This window comes from Labrus mixtus, chromosome 3 (assembly GCF_963584025.1).
Source record: "Labrus mixtus chromosome 3, fLabMix1.1, whole genome shotgun sequence".
NCBI lineage: Eukaryota > Metazoa > Chordata > Actinopteri > Labriformes > Labridae > Labrus > Labrus mixtus.
Genome location: NC_083614.1, coordinates 28,433,186 through 28,450,033, shown reverse-complemented (window position 1 = coordinate 28,450,033; position 16,848 = coordinate 28,433,186). Strand labels below are relative to the sequence as shown.

Here is a 16,848-nt window from a genome sequence, read left to right as displayed (position 1 = left end):
GTCCAGCAAAATGCAGGAGGATGAAAGGCATGTAGCACTGATTCAAAACCAGGGGCTATCTGTTATCTGATTGGCCGACAAGGAGAGCTGTCTGTGGGTTTTAGTAACCGGGGAGAACAGGGAGATAATGATACCATGTCAGCAACTTCTGGAGCTGCAGGGGCCAAGTGAAAGAAAGGAGTGGATCCTGTGGCTATTGGTGTAGAAGTAAACAGTTCGACCGATTAATCAGCCAGCCAATAATATCGGCCGATATAAACATGTCCAGTGACTATCGGCATCGGCTAATTTTAGCGCGGATATGTGCTCGATTTTACTAGATTTATTCACCAGTCAAATAGCTTTTCATTTGAGTGTCATTGTATATTTTCTATATTCTCTGTCACCAGCAGAGGGCGCTATATGGATTACGACAAGCAACATCACCCTCATGTGAAGTTACTTTCCAGTTGAGGGCGATCTTGTCTTCTTTATGAATCTTTTCCACAAGTGTTTGACAACTGCATCTGAGGGATCAACGCAATAAAATGTGTATATCACAATCTATCTATCTCTACAAATCGAACATAGGTCTAAGTAAGATATCGGCCAATATATCGGTATCTGATATTTTTTCTCTCCTGAAAATCGATATCGGACTCCCATATCGGTAACATTAGTCAAATGTAAAAGATAGTCAAATAAAAAAGCGAAGTTATAAGGTTTAAGGGGCTGTCATGGATTTAAGACTCAGGCTTTTATCAGAAGATTGACTGAGGGATGTAGAAGAAATACAGTACAAACAAAGCTAAGCTAAGAGTCCTTCAGCAGCATTTTGTCAAAGAAACTGACAATATGTTCCCTTACAATAAGATTTATGTACAGAGTGACTACTTCAGACTTAAGAGGATTTGAGCAGAGGTGCTGCTGAATTACTTATGTTTACTGGTTGTTGGCACACAGATTTATTTAAAATTGCAGTCATTTCAACTAGAGATCTTTGAGTGTACCAGTCATGGTGCCTTTTTTTGCCACATTAAAACCCTGTTTCTTAAAAAGTTGGGACAATGTGTGAAATGTACAAGAGTCTGGGTGCTAAACTGGCCCGCCTGCAGAACTGACTTGACGACCAATTGAACGTGTTGGGGGCATTATGAATCACAACAGGAAACCCTGAACTGTTGGACAGCTGACATCCTAAATCAAGCAAGAATAACGTTCCCCTTTCAAAATGGCAGAAACTGGTCTCCACTGTTTCCAGTTACAAAGTGTTGAAATAGAAGTGACGCAACACAGTGGTCTATAAAGATCAGTGTGTCCCGACAGTTTTGAAACCGGTTGCTGAAATCAAATTTCAACGTTTGATTTGATGTCTCTGTGCTATTTTCAATTAAATATGCGGTGTCAATGCTTTATAAAATCCTCACATTCTGTTTGAATTTGCATTTTACACAACGTACCAGCTCTTTCTGGAGATGGGATTTCATTTCGGGAATTTTCATTTCATATGAATAATGTCTTCAAACACAGGGCCCTGATCGACAATCAGAAGAGGTCTCTCTGATGATACAATCCAGCTGATTGGAGCAGTTCGTGGTGGGTGTGCTGGTTCAAGTGCTGCAATCTAGTCTGATTGTGTCACAGTGACACCTGCGCTCCCCCCCTCTCTCTCTCTCCCTTCACTCAGGCCCCTGAATCTCACAGCCTGTCGTTGAAGTAGTTCTTCAAAGGATGCTTTTTGGTTTTCGAGAATACTAAGGGCTGTAAAAGACGCAATGGACTCCACAGTTCTTAAAGTCCCTGCTGGAAGGAGACAGCCTTTAGATGTCCTTTTGATGTAATAATTCCTGAAGTGCACACTTAAAAGGCAGCAGCTTCCAAAAATGATGACACAGCTTTATTTTTGACTCATTGTCTTATTTTCCAAATGTTGTTAATAGTGTCAGGTTTCTTTTCATTTGGAGCTGTATCATTGCCTGCCTCTTACCTATTACCTGCCAGCTGTGTGTGTGTTGGCTGCCAAAGCCTGCTCCGTTTGTTTACCTGATCCCGCCTGCCTGTCACAAATTAAAGTATTGGCCTGCATAAGCTGCTGTTTGACTAACAAACGGATCCTATTACCCATCGTCACTAAATCCCAGCTTTTGAGCAAATATGACGCTGCATTGATCTGAAAGCAAAAGAAAATTAATTATAGTCTGGGTGAAAAAAAACAACCTGTTTTTAAGAGAGTGAATCTTTGTACACTTGCACAGTTTAGAGCCAGGGAATTTTTCAGAATGAAGCACAAACGCCACAGCTGCCTTTCGTATTTCCATCATGAAACCATTATTTTTAGTGTTTCTCGCATCATAAACTAAACGTGACAACGCAGAAAAGATCAGGTTTAGCACTACCTTTCGATGCACAAGAGTTAGAATGATACTGAATCCTCCGCTGTAGAAAAATGAAGCCCCAGAGAAAGTGCAATAAACAACAGTTTTTTGAGTGTCTTTTTGAGGCCCGATGCAAAAATCCTCACAAGTCCCATTAACACCCATTCAAAAATGTCCATTTTAACAGCAGAAATAAACATGTTTACGGCCTGGTTCAAAAAGCGGTTTCAGTCTGAACAGCTCGTGTCTTTATGGGTAAACACTGTGTGGGAGCTGATTTGATAATAGCTCATTAGTTTTGATTCTTTTAAGGCTTATGCATAAAGTTATGTTTAATTAAAGGTGTGGCAGATCTGACTGACAGGTGGGTTCATTGTCGCTGTTTGCTAGGAGGCTTAAGGCCCGCCTCACCTCCACCTCTTTGGCTTTTGCTAGGTTGACTAAAAGTTACACTGAGAAAGCATTTGGTTACCTCCACTGTGGGTTTCAAATCTTGGCTCCAGAAACCAGTGGGTGGCATCATGAGACTATGTCCATGTTTCATACAGTCTATGTAAACAACCTCATAATCTGTCTGGGTGTTTAGTCATAAAATAGGATTCAAAGATAAACAGTCTTATAAAGTCTAGTCTAGATTATCATGGTTTCACAGTCTATGATGCACTTTATGAATTATTGTACCTAAAAGATATAAAACAAAATACATTATTCAGTTGCCAAAACGCATTTTCAAAACATTTTCAGGGCTCCGTATTGTTCATACAAAACTAATTAATTTGATGAAGAAGTGAATATATTATGATTTTTTTTTTTTTGCTTTACCAATTTATTTAAAATCATCCCGAACTTTTAGCAATATAATGCAAATAAATATTTTTATTGATGTGTAAGGAAATGCTTTTGATTTTTTGCCAGATTTGCTTGTTGGGCTTTTTTTCTTTGGTACAGTGTGACGTAAACTTGTCTGGCAGTCGTACTTTTGTTGGACCCACTAAATGAAATATATCTCAGAACACAATGGGAACAGTAATGTCCACATTTGTCACGCATGAAGCAGTAGAGAACAGAAGTGTGTGTCTGGGCCCTGGTGGGAAAACGAGTGTTTTAGCAGCTCCAACAAGACGCTGTGAGAAACAGAAAAGCACAAACACGCATTCACAGGTGGAGCAGCAGACAGGGTTCAGGGCTCATTAAATGCCGGTTAGGCAGCAGCTCCACTGAGGCCAAACACTCCGAGAGTCACACAAGAGACCAACACACACACACTCACACACACACACACACACATTGAGACACGCACACACATCTGAAAGCTCATAACCTGAAAACTCCCAAGCACACATGTGTGTGTGTGTGTGTGTGTGTGTGTGTGTGTGTGTGTGTGTGTGTGTACCAACACTGCATACTTGCACTCTAACACACACATGCACTTACACAGTCATGTGCAGCGGTGAGGCATTCATCTGTTGATCTACATTCCTGAGCTTCATGCAACCCATTAGTGCCAGCTATCTCACCACTATTTCACATGAAAGATGGGAAGAACATCAAACAGGCTTTGCCAGTACACACACACATGCACACACACACACACACACACACACACACACACACACACACACACACACACACACACATACACGCACACCAACCAAACACAATTTTACACTGAAAATATCTTGACTCTGCCCGGTCCCTGTTTCAACTCTCCTTTTCTTGGTCTCTTCTTTGCTTCTTCCACCTTGAATATGTGCACGTCAACCCTCCAAAAAGCAGAGAAGAGAAAACTACCTTTGAAGAAACATGTAGAGTGTGTATCTGTGAGAGCGAGCGGGAGATGAGAGAAGAGATAGAGCGCACCAGAAAACTGATTTTCTCTTTTGCTTTCAGATGGGACTCATGCAACTTTTATGAGAAAAAAATGTGTTTGTCATTGGATAGAGGAAGCGTGAGTTGAGATTGAGAAGGATGTTTGGGAGGTTTTGGAGTTTTTACTCTGCGCTCACGGTGCACAGAGGCCAACTCACAAGAACCACAAGAGGACATTATACTAAAAACGAAGTCAAGACACTGAAAACAACTAAAAATCTGCACAAGAGGAACACTATCCAACCACAAAAAAAACTTTAAATGAATGGTGTCAGAGCCTTTATTCTAGACAGAAAAAGAGAAATTCTACAATTTGAGCAGCTGAGTCAGGTGGCAAAAGATTCATTCACAGAAACACACTCATTGTCATCTCTGCCACTGCTGCTGTCTGTCTTCCTGCAGACAGGAGGTATTATTCTGCTTTTGCAATTTGGCTGTGAAGTGGAGGAGTTCTGCTTTTGGTCAAACAGCTTTTTAACCAACACACCTAAGACATATGTTTTAAGACATCTTTGACATCGGCCTATTGAATGCCAATGAATGCAGCTTTTAAGACGCTCTCATTGGCCTGTCATTTACCAAAAGTAGTCACAGGAATCAATATAGAATAAGGTAATACAAGAGACAACTTAATCATGCTTTGCAGTGAGTAAAAGTAACACACGCTTTCACCAGGAGCCGAAGATGTGTTTGAATGTTTGAGGTTGCATTTTAGGACAGAAGAATGTTCGGCCTTGGAGAACCTGAAAATACCACAGCAAAGTCCAGAAATACAACTTACATGATGAAGGATCATGGAAATTGTTCTGTGTTTATTTTAAGGTTGATCGACAAATCTTAAGATTTTGTTTTCAGTCCTTTATATCTCTATGACTCTGTTACTTTTGCTCATTTTGTGAAAGAGTCTGAACCTTTCAACCATTTGACAAAATTTGAGTATTTAAGTATAAAAAATTATAGCAGCATCCTTTTCATCCTTTTGGTTGAAGATCCAAAAAAGAAACCTATTTATGACACCAACCAGAATTTTGCAAACCCCTGATTTGTTTTGATATAACAGTTAGATCTCTCAGAGTTGCCACTATTGTCCCAGTTCTCTGAACTGTCGCATAGCTGTGGTTAACCCACAGTGGTTCGTCCTCACTTGCGCTGTCAGCGAGAGCAGTTAAGAGGCAATGAAATAGAGGACCACAGTCACTACAGAATCTGTTTGGATCTATGTGGTTTTTTTTTTAATTCAGTCGGCAAACTCACGTGGAACAGACTTATTGTGTGGAAGCAGCAGAGTACGCACTGTGCTGAAGTAAAGGACTAAGCTTTGGCCTTGTCATCATCAGCCTTAAGCATACATTAAGTTCAGCTCATGAAACTCTACGGCAATTCTTCTACTCAGTCCCTGCAGGTGGAGGACTACAACTGGGCTGTAGTCCTTGAAGCAGGGAGGCCCGGGTTCAAATCCGGGCCTGTGGCTCCTTTCCTGCACGTCATTCTCCACTCTCCCCCTCTCTCTCGCCGACTCTAGTCACTGTCCTATCTCTACGATAAAGGCTTGGCAGAAAAAAATAGATGCATGACCAAGTGAAGAATTAGTGTTTCTCTGACAGTCCATGGTCGGACTTTGAGAGCTGTCGATAACATTAACCTTTTAGCTAACTAAAATCTTTATTCCACTTTACAGATCTAGTTAAAAACCACAGAGAGGGCATCTCTATCACAAAGTCGTATAGTTGGCTTGAATGATTTAATATCCGGCTAAGAGACTTTTTTTTTTATCTCAAAGGTAAAACACAAGACAGATGTTGGCAGGGAAAGAGTTAAGAAGAAGAAGAAGAAGAAGAAGAAGAAGAAGGAGGAGAAGAAGAAAAACAACACACCAAGACCTTACGAGAACAACAATCCACTGTATCCACAATTTATATATTTATACCCACATGAGCATCCAAATTATTCAAATATGCACTCAGAAAGCCTAAGGCTATCTTCAGATCACACAGCAGCCTCCCACACACACATACACACACACACACACACACACACATAAACACACATTCAATAAGTCCGCACTTTTTTCACAGGGAGCGGTCACTTCCAATAACACTAAGGCAGGAAGTTTCTCCCTCCTTCAGCCAGCCAATTGAAACGCGGCATTTGACCGCGCAGGTTCCATTTAGGAAGTCACATGTTCCCCCTCTCGCTCTGCGCTCGTCGCTCCTCTCACGACAGCCTCTGTTTTTTCCTGCCTGTCAATGCCAGGAACCCATTTAAGGAGCAGTGGTGGGGATACGACTCAGGGGAACAATGTGGGGATGGACCCGGCCATTGTTCCTCAGCGCTGAGCGGCAGTGCAAGATCTTGTGTTAGATTCTATACCTGAAAACCTGTCCGTATAAATCAAAGCTCTTCTCTGTAGACACTGGGAACTGCATCCTGAACCAAACCCTTTAAGGGCCATATCAACATGTAACCGCACTGACTGCAAAGCACAAATACTGTGTGTCAGGTACTGAAAACAAAGTGGATAAGGAGAAAGTCTGGATGTATATTTATGCTATCACACAATACATTATATACTTGATTAGGCAATTTAATTGGACCAGTGTACCATCACTGGGGGAGCATTGATTTTTTTTCAGAAGTATGTCTGACTCCGCTGAGGTAGTTCTCAATAAGCCCTTTTCAGCTAGCTACTAATGGACCTTCTTCCTGTTGACTTAAAATGTCACATATAAGACAATCGTCAAACAAGTAAGCAATGGACAAACTGTTTTCTTCCCCATCTGTATACATCCAAAAATGCATTTCTGCTGTAGCCAACGCCATGTTGATACCTTCATCTTGTCTTCCTCCCGGCGTTCTTCTCCACATTTATGGTGTTCGACTTTGGGGCAAAGCTCCGGCAACGGGGATTTTTGAACACACAGAACCTCCTGGTCTGGTTGTTCACACATTAAACCTCACAGTGAGAGACCATCTCCCTGTTGGACGAGTCTCCTGAGGCGAGACATGACGTACAAAGAAGGATGCGGAAGTGGCAGACGAAGCAACAGTCCGTCATACAACGCTACCATGACAATATTTGACTATTTTTTAATCAATATTATGTGTTGTTCAACAGAATCACAACGTCAACAAAAGAGCGGAGAAAAACAGAAAATGTAACGCAGCCATTTAATTACCAGCGAGATCGTGCATACAGCCTATGGTTGTGCACCAATCGCAGGGTATAAACATCTCTACTCCCTCCCTCTCGCTCAAGGTGAATTCTGCTGATCATATCCTGCTGCAATCTCATCAGCTCACTCTGACTTCCTGCAGCAGAAAAAATACCAGGGGTCTAGCAGGAGAAACTCCAAATAAAGTCTGAGTGAAAAATGTTGCTGCTTGCGTCCACACATACAACTCACACAGAGGACTTTTCAAGAGTTTTGTGCAAACGTGAACAAGGCTTTTGAAAGAAAGTGACAACCCTTTTGGTGTCCTCCACCCAAACAGAGTCCAAAGAACAAGGGAAGGGAGTGTATTGTTCCTTTGAACTCCATAGTTCCTCTCAGGGATGAACTACAACCCACCTCAGTGACCCCCTGTCCTGCAACTCACCCACTCACGCATACATCATGGAAACTCCTCTAAAAACAAAACACTGTTCTTCAACTTGATAACAATGCAAAAATATGCACAGCATAACCCACTGTGTTTCAAAGACTGGATGTAGAGTTTGTTGCAAGATGTTGTTTATCTCTGAGGTGATGGATGGTTGTCAAGTAACTTTTTTGAAAAAGATCTCAGCGTTATTGTTCTGATCTAAGGTGTCAGTCAACCTGCTGTTTACCAGCCTGATTTTACAAACAAGGAGCAACCTCAAAGGGGCTGAAATTTGAAGACTTAATGCCAAAATCTGCAGTTCCAAAAATGGCCACACGAGGCTGTCAGTCCACCTCAGGTTTAGATTAAAATGCCAGAATATAACATGTATACTACACATTTAGCTGATTTTTTTTTTAGTGTTGAGCTGCATGTGTGCTTGGCAGATTATTTTCTGCCAGCCAGCTAGTATAACTTCTGTGTGCAAAGACGTGCAGGGGTGGTGGTGGCATTCATATTACTCGACTGGTGTGTGACTGGCTTGATTACCATGTACAAAGTGAAGCTGCTTCATGTTCTTTTCCTCTTTTCCGTATAAATACTGTGACTAAGTTCAATCACATGTAGCACTGATATAAAGTGTCAGACTCCTTTTTATGTCATGTTCTGCCTCCTGAGACACCCCCCCCCCCCCCCCCCCCCCCACCCCCCCTCCCATCTGACAGGGAAAAACTGTCCACTGTGAGGGTGCATGTGTGAACATTCAAGTGGGGAAGATTTCCGGTGCCGCCTCAGGAGTGAATGCATGAAAATGGCTTTAGTTATATTGAAACTTCCAGACGTGCATAATTAATGGCTTGGCTGCTTGGAGTGACAGGTGGGCGCCATCAGCTGTCTGCGAGGCATCACCTCAGCTAATTGGAGTCACCGAACGTAACCTTTGGGCTGTGTTTGACATGCCGATGCCTTGGGAGAGAATTTTTTTTTTTTTTTTTTTGACAATTAATAAGGCTTAGCTCATTAACTTGCTGATTAGCCTGCTACAGAATTAGCCTCAAGCATAGACTATAAAAATGACAACGCTCTTTGTTCAAATATGGTCACTTTTGGCCTCCCAAAAAATGCGACATGGTGAAGGCCTTGATGCTTAATTCCTCACAACAACAAAAAAAATACTTGAATAAACCAGTGGGTGATGTTACATACATGGCTTCATCCTCTTTTTGTACTGTCTGTTTTAAAGTCAAGATAAATGCTCTGTTGGGCTGTATGTTCTGCTTTGAAGCTTTGTGATCCAGCACTTGAGGAGGTTTTGATGATCAGTAGAATATTTTTCATCAAAGCCGAAACACAACTTAACCTGCTTGACGTCAGACATCACAGGCCATCAAGACGAGTAGGTTTCCACTTTAAAGATACTGTAGGTAAAGAGAGGAACAGCCCATTGTAGGCAGCTACTTTCCTCTCCTCAAAGCAGAAATGTGCAGTGTAAGGATGACACCAATAATAATCAGTTCAGCTAACTAGACTCACAGGAAATTAGTCTTAACCTACACAGTAGATGTTAAGTTACACCGAGGGCAGAGAAGGTCAGTTGTAGTCTCTTGTGTTAACTGCTCATTTAAATGACACAATGAAACCAATGATTACACACAGGTATGAAAGTCTGCAGAGAGTCTGTGCTTTGTTCAGATCTAAACCAGCTGACATTCCTTTTAAACACAAAATGTGCTTTCAGGGCAGATAAAAGAAATCTGCCTACCTTGGCATCGACTTCAGTTTCTGCTGGCTTCTCTCCAACAATGGGCTGGATCAACATCAGCCACAACAAACTCATGAATTGTCAGCGGCCAAAGTGCTGATGTCTACAAACTCTTGATTTGCTAAGAGGTAAATAAAGCCTCAGCCTTTGTTCTCATACTGTATATTTTATTTGGACCTTTCAGCTTAGTCTTTAAACCTTCAGTGTCCTTTTCTGTGGAACGTGTCAATCACTAAAAAGAAAACGAACACTGACTGAAATAATGTTTTGTGAATGTTTCCACTGGTCGAGGTGTGAAGTAACAAACACATACACTTTGTTCCTGTACTTAAAACTTTGTGTTTGTTTTTTCGTACTTGATAGGTTGCCAGCCTTGTGTGTTGTGTTCGTTATGGACTTATCTTCTCTTAAGTAGCGCTTTCATGTTTATCTGCTTAAGACTTATTTCTTTATTTCTTCTGAATACTTTAATTATCCCCCCTATCTGTACTTTCACCCCTCACATTTCCAAAACCGGCTTGTTATTATATTTTTCATGCATTTAAGGAATTATTTTAAATTGGCATCCTGGCACACAGCCGTATCAACATCGCTCCGATTAAAGCCTGAATGGACTTTTCTTTAGAACACATCAATCCTTGGCACATTGGTTTGTGCATGCCAAGCACAAAAGACATTATACAATTATGACAATGTAATTAACTTTCAAGATGAAACAGATAAGATAGGCGTCTCTGCAACGTACATGAGCAGAAAAAAAACACTTTTAATGACACAGATGAAGGTGAACCAGCTGTAATTGCAGATTAGGAAGGAAATTTCCCATCTGACTGATTTGCAAATTGGAGCAGAGTTGAGTACTTTTATCAAGCTCAATAGTCTCCAAAATATGACCGAAACTTCAACTAGCTGTTAGAAAATGTACCTTCAGAGTTCTACTTTATACTTTAATACTGCGCTTACATTTCAGAGCGTGAACTTCTTCACTCATCCATACTTCTACTTTAGTACAGATCTGTTTAATACCGCCCTACTACCCGAACATCTTCAGAAATTCAGACCCACTTTATTGTGAACTTCTGCAAACTCCTACAGTTTTTTTTTATTTCAAAGTGTTGTCTTGTGTGGGAAGCTGTGGTAAGCAGGACAGATGTGCTGCAGGCACAGGCTGTACACAAACCCCGGGCCTCGGTGTGAACTCACCCTTCTGCTGACACTGATAGGAGAGACACACCTCCAGCTTCACGACGGCAACATGATGAGAAGGCAGAGAGCTGTGAACGCATGGCACAGCTGAGGAATTACTGTGTCAACAGAGAATGAGATTAGTAGTGCTATCCCTGGGCGTTCGCCTAGCTGGTGTGTGCGTGTGTGTGTGTGTGTGTGTGTGTGTGTGTGTGTGTGTGCATGCTGACTCCAGGCTCTCATGTATCAGTGTGTGTTCGCAGTGAGGGTTTTTTGGCGTCTTTGACTGACACAGACAGCGAGTTAAGGGAGTCCCCCTCCCGCCTACAGCACAGCTAAGAAGCCCTAAAGCTCCTTAGCCCGGGCTCTGCCACTTGTACGATAAAAAAGAGAATATTTTTCATGTTAACTAAAAAACACCGTGGAGATAAAACAATAAAAAAAACATTGCGTCGCCCTGCACGGCTCCATCTCACGCAGACATGCACTAAAGAGTCCCTGAAAGCTCACACCTCACAGGCTCTTTCTTTATCTGGCTTTGTTTTGACTTTGTAGTGGATTATTTGGCTCTGCGAGAAACTGAACACCTTTATCCCTTAAAGCAATCAACTTAGCGCACACTTTGTGCACAAACACACTCCGGCTGTGTGGGCCCAACACCGGCACTTACAGGTTCAGAGGAGCCTGAGGAGGAGTCAGCGGACGTGAAAAAAAGTCTGGAGAACACGAACCACATGGGAGCACCGGGCGCTCGGCCAGTCGAGATGGAGCACAGACTGGCAACGACTGGCACCGGCCAACTTCACACACACACACACACACACACACACACATATACATACACACACCAGGCACATAACTGCCCATCTCAGCTAACACTCGGTGGGAAAACAAACCTGCAGCAAAACTGCTCCAGACACACACACATCACAAGGGATCGTGTCATGTGCCATGTGGTTTGTGCGCTGTGTTGTTGCTCAGCCATCTTTAGAATTTTTTTTTTTTTTTTTTTTTTTTAAACTGTTCATCGTGACCATCAGTCAAACTCAGAAACCACGACAAGAGAAAAAAAAAAGCGAGGATGCAAAATGTGTGTCAAAAATATATCATTTTTAAATGTTCAGAGTGAAGCTATGGGTTCTGCATGAGAGCAGCCATCCAAAGATGCTCACTGGAGTGGCTGCAGATTCTGGGTGGGCCCGGTGTGTGTGTGTGTGTGTGTGTGTGTTTGTGTGTGTCTGCCTCTGTGCTTCAATACACTTTCCATCAGATTAAACTGCTAAGCCTTTCCTATACAGTTCTACCTAAGGCTTGGTCCCTAATGGTCTGGTTTCCACTGCAGCACCAAACTGAGCCACTTTACTATTCATGACTTTAAAGGCCCTTTTATATACGGCCGGTACGAGGCGGGACAGTTGTGCTGTTACCCTCCGTTGCCGCTCTGTATAAAAGGCATGGAGACAGAATGGCGGTATTAACAGATGTGAATCGACGTATGTGGAAATATGGCATTAGTGAGGACTAGACAGCCCCGTCTGAATGTGTGTGTGTGTGTGTGTGTGTGTGTGTGTGTGTGTCGCTAGTGATGTTTCTTTTCATGTCCCGCCTCTATTCTTCCCTAATGAAGGCATGCTTAATACATTTCATAGACTGTAGAAAACATGGACGTATAGCATCAGTAATGTCACCCATCGGTTTCTGAAGTGGTATTTTGGTGGACACCATGTTGGAAATGCTATTTTCCACCCAACTTGTGATCATTCTAGACTTCACAGGAAGAGAGTGTATGAACAACCAGGTCAACTCAACGAAGCAGGTGTTTGGTGATAGAAGAACAAAAAGGATGCAGGCAGTGATATGTCAACCGACTTTCAGGGTCATGCTTCCAATAATAGATTTGAAAGGCATGAAATGCAAACATGGCCCATTCTCGCTTATCCTAAGATATTAACATGAAATAAAAGACTCTGAGGTCTTGTATGAGTTTAGAGATTTCTAGGACACAGTGAGGGTTACATAACTGGGTGCAGGTAACCTTTTAAATGTATGTGTGTGTGTGTGTGTGTGTGTGTGTGTGTGTGTGTGTGTGTGTGTGTGGAGCGGAGGGAAAAAAAAGAAGAAGGTTGTTTTGCTAAGATTTCCTGAAAAGTTGACATTTCACAGACACACTGTTTAACAAGATGCGGTACTTTTTGTTAATCACTCACCATGACACCGTTACAGCGAGCGCCACCAGCGTGTGAGCTGGTGTGACTCACCTCTCAGCACCTCTGAGGAAATCACACTGACACACACGTAAACACACACACACACACACACACAGCAGGGGACTGTAATAATGTGGGTCAGTTATATCTCGGAGGACAGTGAGAGTGTGTGTATGTGTGTGTGTGTATGTGTGAACAACAACGTGACCTTTAACCTCAGCATGGATGGTGAGTTCTTAATGCGAATGCAGGATAAATACGCACACACCTCGTGCACACACACACACACACACACACACACACACACACACACACACACACACACACACACACACACACACACACAAACACACAAAATGACACGGTGTAAACATGCCCCCTGTAACAAGAACTCTTTGCCTTTTTAATGTTGTGTGGCTGCGGTTAGCCAACCAACCATGGCCAATGCTCTGTGGCAGGCAAGCAGAGCAGTGACCAAGTCTTAACCGAGAATAAACGCAGGGACAGGGAGGGTGTGCACTAAAGAGAGAGAGAGAGAGCGAGAGAGGAAGGAGGAAAGAAGAGGGAACGCAAGGGAGGCTAAGATGCAGCAGTGAGTGAATGCATGCATATCGCTCAGAAGCAACCATGCATTCACTGCATACATGACCTCTCTAAACAACAAGCCATCGCATGACATTTCTTCATCCACCGTCCAGCACTTTCTGCAGTATGTGTTCATTGCAGCTGTATGCACGAAAACAACTGTTTTCAGACAGCTGTGAGGAGAGGTGAGGATTTTAACTGAAACCTGGCACACGTAAAGATTTGCTCAAGAGAAGGGATCAACAGTTAAGAGACTTTCAAAACAAAAAAAGCAGGGAGAAATGTGAGGATTAAGAGAGAGAGAGAGAGAGATTCACTTTGTCAGTATGTGTTTTTTTTTACGCGTGTGCGTGAAGATGAAAGTGCGCGCCTCGCTTGCGGCATCTGATTACAAAACAGATGCAGGACGATCCCAAAGCTCAGGGCAAAAGCAAAACATCAGCATACAGAGAGAGAGAGAGAGAGAGAGAGAGAGAGAGAGAGAGGAATGAATGAAGCTGGAGTCATAATGTCAGCATGGCTGCAATGTTTATATTATAAAGGGCTGCAACTTTTGTTTATTGGCATTATGGATTTATGTTCCTATCATTTTCACACTTATATATTTTGACATTTTTTAAATATCATAAAGTCTGAAAATGCTCATCACAATCTCCTAGACATCGTCAATTTAATTTATTTCTCCAGCCAGCCACTTAACAAGCAGAGACTTCTTTTCACAGTTTTAAAACGACAAAGAAAAGCAGCACATCTTCACTTTTAAGACGACGCAGCCTGCAGATGATTTAATTTTATGCTTGAAAAACGACTGAAACAATTCATCGATAATTCATCAAAGTAGTTCTAATTCATTAAAGTACTTGAATTCACACAATTAGAGCTCTAAAAAAAAAGGGAAGGTGGGCTGGTTTGGAAATGTACCATTTCAATTCTGAATAATGTCCCAACAACTGTGGATATAAAAAGATAGGGGAAGAGAGCGCAGAATAAAAGTAGAAGAGGAGAGGGTGAACTACATAAACAGCTGACAAAGAAAGAATAAGGGCATGACAGTAAAATAGACATTGAAAAAGTGCAGGCCATATCTATCCTCGTCTTACCTCTGCAGCTGCGTGTGTTATCCTTTGGGACAAAAAGACGTATTGAGAAGAGAAAACTTCAGCAGCACTGCCACAGATCCACACTTTCAGCTCTTTCTAAAATAATACATAAATCACGATCTTTGAGGACGGTAGTCAGTCTACCTGCGTGGGTCTGTGTAAATGTATCCTGGATGGTGCTGAATAGCGGCGAGTGAAAGGAGAGTACTACGCTAGAGGGCAGAGACAGAGCTGGCTGAAACAGGAGAGAGCAGACTGAGTAGGATGGAGGAGCGGCTGCTTCCTAACATCAGAGCGGCTGGGCTGGAAACACCCACCACCTCCTCAGCATGCAGCGAAAAGGAGACGCTCAGATGCTCCAGAGTGAGAGAGAGAGAGAGAGAGAGAGAGAGGGGGAGAGAGAGAGAGAGAGAGAGGGAGAGAGGGAGAGAGAGGGCGAGAGAGAGGGAGAGAGGGAGAGAGAGAGAGAGAGAGGGAGAGAGAGAGAGGGAGAGAGAGAGAGGAAGAGAGGGAGAGAGAGGGAGAGAGAGAGAGAGAGGAAGAGAGGGAGAGGGAGAGAGAGAGAGGAAGAGAGAGAGAGAGAGAGAGAGAGAGAGAGAGAGAGGGAGATGATTCCTACATGCAACCTGGAATCTGATCTCATATGATATATGCACATATGCATGCAGTGTTATGCACACATGCACAGACTCATGAAGGATCTCATTAACCCGCTTCTACAGACACACACACACACACACACACACACATTGGGACCCACACACACACACACACACACACACACACACACACACTGGGACCCACACACACACACACACACACACACACATTGGGACCCACACACACACACTGGGACCCACACACACACACACACACACACACACACACACACACACACACACACACACACACACACACACATGTGTCGAGACTGAACAGAGCCTGTATGAGATGTCTACTGGGGCTTTCAGTGAAAATAAATAAACTAGCTCATGAGAGAGCAAAGCAAAAGCAGCCCTTAATGAGCTGAATTTAACGCTCACTAAATCTTATTAAAGTCGAGGCAGAGAGCTCAAAAAGAGTTTATTAATCCTGTGTTTTTAAACTTATAGTACGGTCTTGAGGTGTAGTGAGAGGTCACAGGATTTTTCTACTTTAGCCTCTTAAAGTCCACCAAAAAAACCTTCAACCAAAACAACCTGAGGTATAAAAATCATCCAAACCGAGGCCTTTCTTGGACGCTCATATGAAGACACTTCTTTTGTTGATCAGTTATTTAAAGTTAAGTAAGTAAAAATGTCAAGTGTGTCAAATGGGGCTAGCTCTCTCTTAAATGTGGCATTAATTGTTGGTCCAAACAATCAAGGGAAACGATGATGTCTTGTCGATAGGGAAGACTGGTACCACTAATCTAATATCTGTTTATAAAGCAAACAGACGCAGCCAGCAGCAGCCGCCTGCTAGCCTAGCCTAGCCTAGCACAAAGACCAGAACAACAGTTTGCCTCCATGGATCAATCAAACATAACACAGTCCTGAAACAAGCGTATAAAGAATAAAGCGTATTTAAGTTTCTACTTTGGCTTTAACAATGTGAGTTAGTCTATGTCCTGGATTTGCTGACCCAAAGTAAAATGCTAGGCTACTATCTAAGAATGCGCCGGTCCTAACCAAGCACTAGGCTCGTCCATCACCATGTGTTGCATCATGGGTCATGTACATAATGCCCTGAACTGCAATTTGTTATTTAAACACTTTGTTTGTAATAAAGAAAAATCTTACAAGACATAACTCTGTTCATTAGCGAGCTTTGCAGATGTTAGCGGGCCGATTATGTTAAAGGGGTCATATTATGCTTTTTCTGGTTTTATATGCTCTTTAGTGTGTTTTCCAAGTGTTCTGTGCATGTTTAGGCACATCTATTTGCAAAAATCCAAAGTCCGCGGAAACGCTGCTTCTCCTACGTCCTCATGTTAGCTGTAGCATTAGCTGTATGTAACGCTCGGTTCTAGCCCCCCTCGATAAAAATTTGCCAGTGTGACGTCTTGTCAGTGTGAGATCACTGCTCTAAGCCCATTGGCTCGTTGTGGCAAGCCCAGCAGCTCATGTTGCACGCCCGTTAACTTCTGTAGCACGCCCACGATATGCCGTAGCCTGCGGTAGCACAGTAGTGCTAAGGTGCTAATGTTTATGCTCCCCGGCACC

General features: G+C 42.6%; 1 protein-coding gene across 1 annotated transcript in view; it reads right to left on the bottom strand.

Moving 5' to 3' along the window:
• The window catches only part of kank4 (KN motif and ankyrin repeat domains 4), a 90,935-nt gene extending 75,550 nt beyond the window's left edge, over positions 1-15,385 (bottom strand). Inside the window, exon 1 of the mRNA XM_061034392.1 lies at positions 14,645-15,385. The gene's annotated coding sequence lies outside the window, so the exon portion shown is untranslated. The remainder of the gene's footprint in view (positions 1-14,644) is intronic.
• Between the last annotated feature and the right edge of the window lie 1,463 nt (positions 15,386-16,848).